Raw genomic sequence first — 7592 nt, forward strand, 5'->3', positions numbered from 1 at the left:
TCGTTTTTTTTTTGGTGCAACCCAGCTGGTTGCATGGAAATAAACTGTCAGCTCTGGTTGGAGACACTGTACTAACCATGCGAGTTTAGTGCTACGATCTCCCGCGCTGAGCTGTTGTGTTCTGACAGGGGGACGGCCCTCCCACAAAAAAAAACTCCAATCAGCGGTCTCTGCCATTGGCTGAGAGTGCTGATTGGGAGTCGGTCAGCTGCTGGTTTTCTAACAAACACGTCTGACAGAAGCCGGCCGGACGTCTGGTTTCTGTCGGACAGACTGACATACACACGGGCAGAATGTCGGCCAGTATTTTTTTGTGTAGCGCTCACCCCCGAAGGAGCCGCTGGTTATAGATTGGGTATGGCGTGTTACCTCTATGAGCGTCTAGGGGTAGATAGATGAGAGCAGCAATGATGGAATGTCCAAACAGCAGGTGTCTTTCTTATGCTTTTATTCTTGCCCAACACGGCAAACAGTAAACTTGAGGTAGATAGATAAGAGATGGGTGAGAAGGAGAATTGCAGATTCAGGCCTAACAGCAACGGAAACAATCCTGCTTCCAACGATACTTTACTTTCGTCGCCACTCCAGCCGGAGTGGGTATAGTGTACCTGAACAGGCCTCTCACACCGACCTGGAAGCCAGGGTATCACTCGGAACCTTGAGAAGAAACAAGTCTCTACCACAGACTTGGTAGGAATGAAAATTAGAGTGGAACCTCTGCCACAGGCCCTTCTCTAGAATGTAGATAGTGAAGTAAATCTGGCTCAGTAATATTGGTGCTTGAATCCCCCTCAGGTAGCTTCCTTGTTTTGGGTCACCAGCTGGCAGGTTGCTGGCATCCAATCTCCCAGTGTCCGGTCACCCTGATCCCTGATGAATTGTCGAGGCCCTGTTGGATTGCCTGCCTCTCTTGGCTCTCCTCAGGCTGACTTCTCACCGAACAGCTATCTCGCTTGGGATCTCTCCTCAGAACTTGGGGACCCAGTCAATCACTGGGGCCCCGCCATAGCTTCAGTTGCCCCGGGCCAACATGGTCCCGGAACCAAGAACACAGCGTAGCACGTGCGCCCCGGCCTGGTAGGCCATATCACCCGGGGCCCGTGATGTCTGATCACCCTGAATGTGGGCGCCACACCCGGAAAAGGAACCCGCATAATGGCGTCTGCTCAAGAAGTACCCTCCCCCAGCATGCCCCGCGAGGGAAAACCCCTCCCGATTGGCTGCTGGCAAGAGGCACTCCAGCCGGAACTCCACTGCCGCCACCTGCCGCCCTGGGGTGGAAAAGCACCTCAGGAACCGACAGCACAGCCCAGCTAGAACAGAGGCCCAAATTTTCACAAATCACTTGGATGAGAGCTAACTAACTCTCTCACCCCCCTCTAAATTTAGAATAGCACCTGTACTGAAAGTACAAAGGCGCTACATTTGTATCGAAAATTATCTCCCGAGATTCTGACTGTTTGTATGGGGCTTAACTCACATGTAAAAAAATGCATATACTTACCTATTTGCATGCTCTGGCCCAGTGATGTGATGTCCTCTGTGTCAGCCAGCGCCAGCTACAGGGGAGAAGAGAGAACAATCCGACAATGACTTGAATGCCTGATTACTATCGACAATCTGTTGTTTCTGCTCCCTTCTTTCCCCTGAAGCTGGCCACTGGATGGCACAGGGGGCCGATCATTTGGCCTGACTGGAGCAGTGTGAAAATTGGTAAGTATATGCATTTTTCTTCTACAGGTTAGTTAGTATAGGTGTTAGAAGGGTGTGGGGGCAATTTTAAGCTTAGTTAGTGATACCCGGACTTCTTCGCAATTGAATTCTTTAACTGAGAGACAAACATTTATCGACCATTGATTGGTTTCACATTATAAAAAAAATAATGTATTAAACATATTGTGAACTTAAAGAAAACTGCCCTAGGAATCCAAAATATGTAATAATTGATAGCAGCTAGCACAATACCCTAATACAGGGATCCTCAAACTATGGCCCTCCAGCTGTTGCAGAACTACACATACCATGAGGCATTGTAACACACTGACATTAACAGACATGACTAGGCATGATGGGAATTGTAGTTCCTGAACAAACAAAATATAAACAAAATATAGAAAACACATTGGTGCACTATTCAAGTAATAAAAATGTACTACATACAATACAATTATTAGAAAATAAATATTACAAAATTTGTGAAAAACATAAGTGAATATGCAACATAAGCAATATACCAAAAGTCCCAATGAAAAACCAGATGGCCAGTTAAGCAATCTTCTCTGTGTGTGACAAGAGGAGAGCAAATGTGAATCCCAACAGCTTCTGAGCTTCCCAGCAATAAGACCGCAAACCACCTCAGTGTTTGAAAAGCTGGGGGCTTACCAAACTTAGATGACCCCCAATAAAGACTTAGTTTACACTTCACAAGACCTTCAACTTCTCTCAGGCACCTTGCCAAAAATCCTATGCACGACCATGTTTCCCCACTGATCAATGCACAACCAACATATTCTGAAGCGATTTATCCCTTGTGAGACCTCTATGCCTGGCCTGCATAAGCAGATATAATCACTTAGGACAATCCTTATCAGATAGCTTGAACTCACTAATACCGATTCTATTCACAGAAGTTGCTTTAATTCAAACATCAGAATACATCAGATGACAGGTTACAGCAGATGAACAGGTTGTAGTATTGTGCAGTCAAAAGATGATACTGCCTGTAGCTTACTTATGCAGACTACATGTGCCCTTGTTACATGCGGCCTGTAGCTTCTCCATTAGACAGGAAGCACAAACTGAGGAAGAAGGGTGGAGCATTACACAGAAAGGAAGTGTGTAATAGATCAGACAAAGAAAATACAGAAACTTTGCATTACCACAAAAGGTCACTAGATGGCAGTATGTAAACAAAACATAACATACATAGAAAATGGTTGAGAAACAGTATTATATATAACAAATTATACGCCGATTGGGCCGCACACAACACAATATAGAAATGATGTCGAGCCATCAAATGGCTGGTGTCAAAGCTGATTGTATGTGAAGCACCATGACAGCTGCAGATCAGAGACTAAGATTGCAGCTTCCTTGGATCTGACTGACCAGCTTCTGCCTGAAGCTTTCATGCCACCAGTCACTGCCCGGCCCATCCAAAATATTACTTGGAAATAAATGAGTCTGTAAAAAATGTAATGTAGTCCATGGGGTAAGGTTCTTACATTGTTAGGTTTCATTGGTCTCTCAGTTCCAATTATCTTTTACATGACATATGAATGCACCTTTATATCAATATATAAACTCTGCTTTAGCACTTAATGTAGATTATTCACAATTACAGTGATTAGTAAAATATTATGGTTTTATATTTGTATCTAAAGTAACTTACAGTAAAATATAAAGAAAAGCATTAAAAGATACATGTTCTATACTTAAACCAGAATGGATTTGTTTTTTAATAGGACCTTATGTGTCAGTGGTCCTTATTTCAGGAGATGCGTTATATAGATGATATCTAAGAAGGCAACTTAAGCTAGAAAATTCTCTTTTGTGCACAGCACTGATACCAGTTTTATTTTGTTGCCCAACTTTTGAGCAAAGCTCAATCCCTACCCATCATCCTCTGTCCAAAAGGAGAACAAAAAAGTGACACTGTCTTTAAAGCAAAGGTCCGCCAAATGTATTTAACAGCTATAAATACTGCATCTGCATCTGCTGACTTTTAAAATAAGGACACTTACCTGTCCAAGGCGCCCGCGATGTCGGCACCCAAAGCCGTTCTATCGCTCAGCTCTCGTGTGCTGCCGTCGCCATCTTCGGTAAGGGAATCAGGAAGTAAAGCCTTATGGCTTCAAAGGGAATCAGGAAGTAAAGCCTTATGGCTTCACTTCCTGTTTCCCTACTGCGCATTCGTGACCCTCGCTGCACTATGCCACTGGTCCCTGCTGTCTTCTGGGACCTGTGTGTCTCCCAGGAGACAGCTAGGGGGACGAAGGAAGTGGTGTAGATACCCGCGGGTGGCTCGGGTATCTATGCCTGAAAGTGGGAGCAAATACCTGTATTAGACAGGTATCTGCTCCCCCTTAAAGGTGCCAAATGTGACACCGGAGGGGGAGGGTTCCGAGAAGTGGAAGTTGAATTTTTGGGTGGAACTCTGCTTTAAATAAAAATATTAAACTGCTGGAATCCATCCCAGGGGAGATATATCCGCGGAAAAAGATCCGCTGGTGTGTACACACCATAGGATCTATCCGCTGAAACCCATTTGCTGGGATTTATCTGCGGTTGGATTCTATGGTGTGTACGGGGCCTTAGTGTTATCTTTCAGGTAGACAGTGAGTCAAATCCTTGACCTCTTGAAGAGCTATGCATAGTTATCTGAGAAATGTGATATCTCGTGCCCAAAAAATGTTATATATTATATTGTTCGTGTAACCTACAATAAATAAATAAATAATGAGCAGCTCCCTGAAATTGAGACCTAAGTCAAAAATTTAATTGGTGATAGTGCATAAAGGGGGCGCTAATACTACATAATAAATGGGTGGGTGATAAATGTTATATAAAAATTATATAAGATGGTCCATCTGAACCAACAATAAACAGAAATAGCAAAAGTGACACAATAAAAAATGAATGTGAGTCCATAAATAAATAGATAAAGTCCATTCATGAGTGTCCGTGTTACATTAAACTGAATAGTACAGTGCTGGAAATTCGATACAAGAGATGTCCACCTCCACCAAGATCAAGAATATCCACCAAAGGTGCACTAATGGATGGCTCCTTACCACAAGATGTTGACCTGATTTGTTAAAAAAGGTCAAGTAAAGCATTGGTCACTGAACCAGTACCCAGGATCAACTGTGCGGCTCTACGTTTCCTTAGTCCAACCAATCTCATCATATCAAACAAAGGGAGAGGGAGACCACCATAGTGAAGTACTATTTAATAAAATATTCCATAAATTACAGCATCGCCAAATGGCCTCTTACTTGGGTAGTGCCTTAGACCTGGCACTGAGGCTAGTCAGCGTAGCAGATGGGGTTGTGGAGAGAGTTCCTCGCTGGGGAGCTGGCGTGCGTTCCAAGCCAGAGAACCAGCGGGACGGGAAGTGCGTCGTTGTACGTACGTAACCAGGCGCCTTCTTCCCAAATCCCCAATCAATCTCCTGTTAGCACAAAGTTTAGGGGGCACTGATAGAAGTCACAACACTGCTATATACTGCTGATGAGAAAAGGTCTTTAGCAGTTTATATTTACTAAAATAATTGCAACTTTTAGTCAACTTCACCCTGTAAAGTAGAAGTCTAAGGCTCCATTCACATCTAGGCGGACGAAATCGCGGCGACAAATTTTTGTCGCCGCAAATCGCGGTACAAATAGCAGCGTTTTGTACCGCGATTTGCGGCGACAAAACGCCGGTATTGTCCGCCTAGATGTGCCCCGGATTGACCCCCCTCTATGGAGATGCTTCCCATCTCCTAGCCGAACGCCGAAAGACGCCTGAAAAAAAGGTCCGGGACCATTTTTCAGGCGGCAGGCGTCAGGCGTCCGGCGTTCGGCGTGGAGATGTGAACCATCTCCATAGAGGGAAATGTGTTTCCAGCCCTCTGGCGGCAGCGGCGTAGCGCTACAGGCGTAAAAACACCTAGATGTGAATGCGGCCTTAGTGTTATCTTTCAGGTAGACAGTGAGTCAAATCCTGGACCTCTTGAAGAGCTATGCATAGTTATCACATCCGGTTATATTCAATTCCAGGTCCTCCGCTGAGCTCTGCGTTACCTCCTGCCCACTGCAAGGTTACTGCTCTGTCCTCTGCTGATCATGCAAAGCTATCGCAACAAATGTATTATAACATCAATGACTAAGGGAAAGCACAATTGCCATTATTAAAAATATACAACAGAGAAAACAAACATCCATACAATTTTCTAAATTTTGCTGGCTAAGAATTGTAGCTCAAACTTTATGCTTTATAATCAAATATATCTGAAGGAATAACTTTGTTGCCACAAGCAACCTACAGGTTATACCATAAATGCAGCAGTCCAGGTCTTTCAGATACATTTAGGGCCCATTCACACTAAAGCATTCCATTGCAGGGCATTGATGCATTGTATTAAAGACCACTTGTCATTATGAATGGGCAGCCATTATTATCCCTGAGAGGTGGCCGTCGGGATTATTGCCCTGTATATCAATATGAAGATGAATGAGGGTAGGAAGATCCTGAGATTGAGACCTTGCTAAAACTTAGTCACAGTGAGTAGGCCCTCAAAAACTATATAGAGGGTTCTAGTCCAGTGACCATTTTTCTCCAAATATTTTCCCCCTGTCTCCCATGATGGGGGCTCCAAACCCTCAATTATAGCATTAAATTTGTTTGAGTAGGAAAAGAGGAAAGGAGGAGAAAAAAGGGACAGGGAAGCAGATAGAACATGATTAGGATCAGAGGAACAATAGAAATGGTAAAGAAACATAGAAAGAGGGAAGAAGTGAATCCATCCGGGGATCCTCCAGCCATTATTGGCATCAGTCTCCTGGGACCTGCAAATAGTTTAGCCAAGGCATAACCCTTTTTTTAATAAAGGAAGAGTACCACAATGCTGCAATGTGTCAAGCTCTAGTGTAAAATTGTGGTGTTCTTTGGCATGCCATTTACAATGAATAGCGCTGCAATGCCCCAAACATGAAGCAGGTGCATTGCCATGTGTTGTGTGCAATGTGTATTAAATTGTACAAGTAGGCAGGTGCAGTCTACTCTCTTCACTGCAGGTGGCACACATCCACAGCCACACCGCAGTTAGGGAGGAAGTCAAAAAGAACATGGCTACTCTATGGTTTCCTGGGTCATTGGGGAAGCTATCCTATTGGATGCTGCCATTCCATGCGACTCCTGCAGCCATCTTCGGTCATGCAGAGCCTTTTTAAGGCACTGGCTCCCAGATTCGGCATGCATTTGCAAGTTTGTAGAGTAGAGACAGGTACCCTGACTGGCAAGGACAAAACTAGCAGAAGGGAAAGGTTACTGACAAGGAGGGAAAGCTTAGGCTTTTCTGCTTCTCTGGACATCTGCTTGCTTGGATGCAAGACAGCCATGCAGAATTCTGCCCCTCCTAAGGCCCCTTTCACACTGAGGAGTTTTTCAGGCGGTATAGCGCTAAAAATAGCACCTAAATACCGCCTGAAAAACTCCTGCCCAGCATTCTCAATGTGAAAGCCCGAGAGCTTTCACACTAAGGCGATGCGCTGGCAGGAGAGAAAAAAATCTCCTGCAAGCAGCATCTTTGGAGCGGTGTGTATACCGCTCTTTTACCGCTCCCTCCCATTCAAAACAATGGGAAACCGCAGTAATACCGCCCGCAATGCGCCTCTGCAGAGGTGCATTGCGTGTGGTATTAACCCTTTTTCGGCCGCTAGCGGGGGTTAATACCGCACCGCTAGCGGCCGAATCCCGTGGCAATTCCGACGGTATAGCGCCGCTATTTTGAGCGGCGCTATACTGCCACCGCACCTCCACTGCCCCGTGTGAAAGGGGCCTAACAGGCGCTGTCAGTTTGGCTGTTGGACCTGTGAGTGTTTCCAGCT

Source organism: Rana temporaria, chromosome 4, assembly GCF_905171775.1.
Source record: "Rana temporaria chromosome 4, aRanTem1.1, whole genome shotgun sequence".
Taxonomy (NCBI): domain Eukaryota; kingdom Metazoa; phylum Chordata; class Amphibia; order Anura; family Ranidae; genus Rana; species Rana temporaria.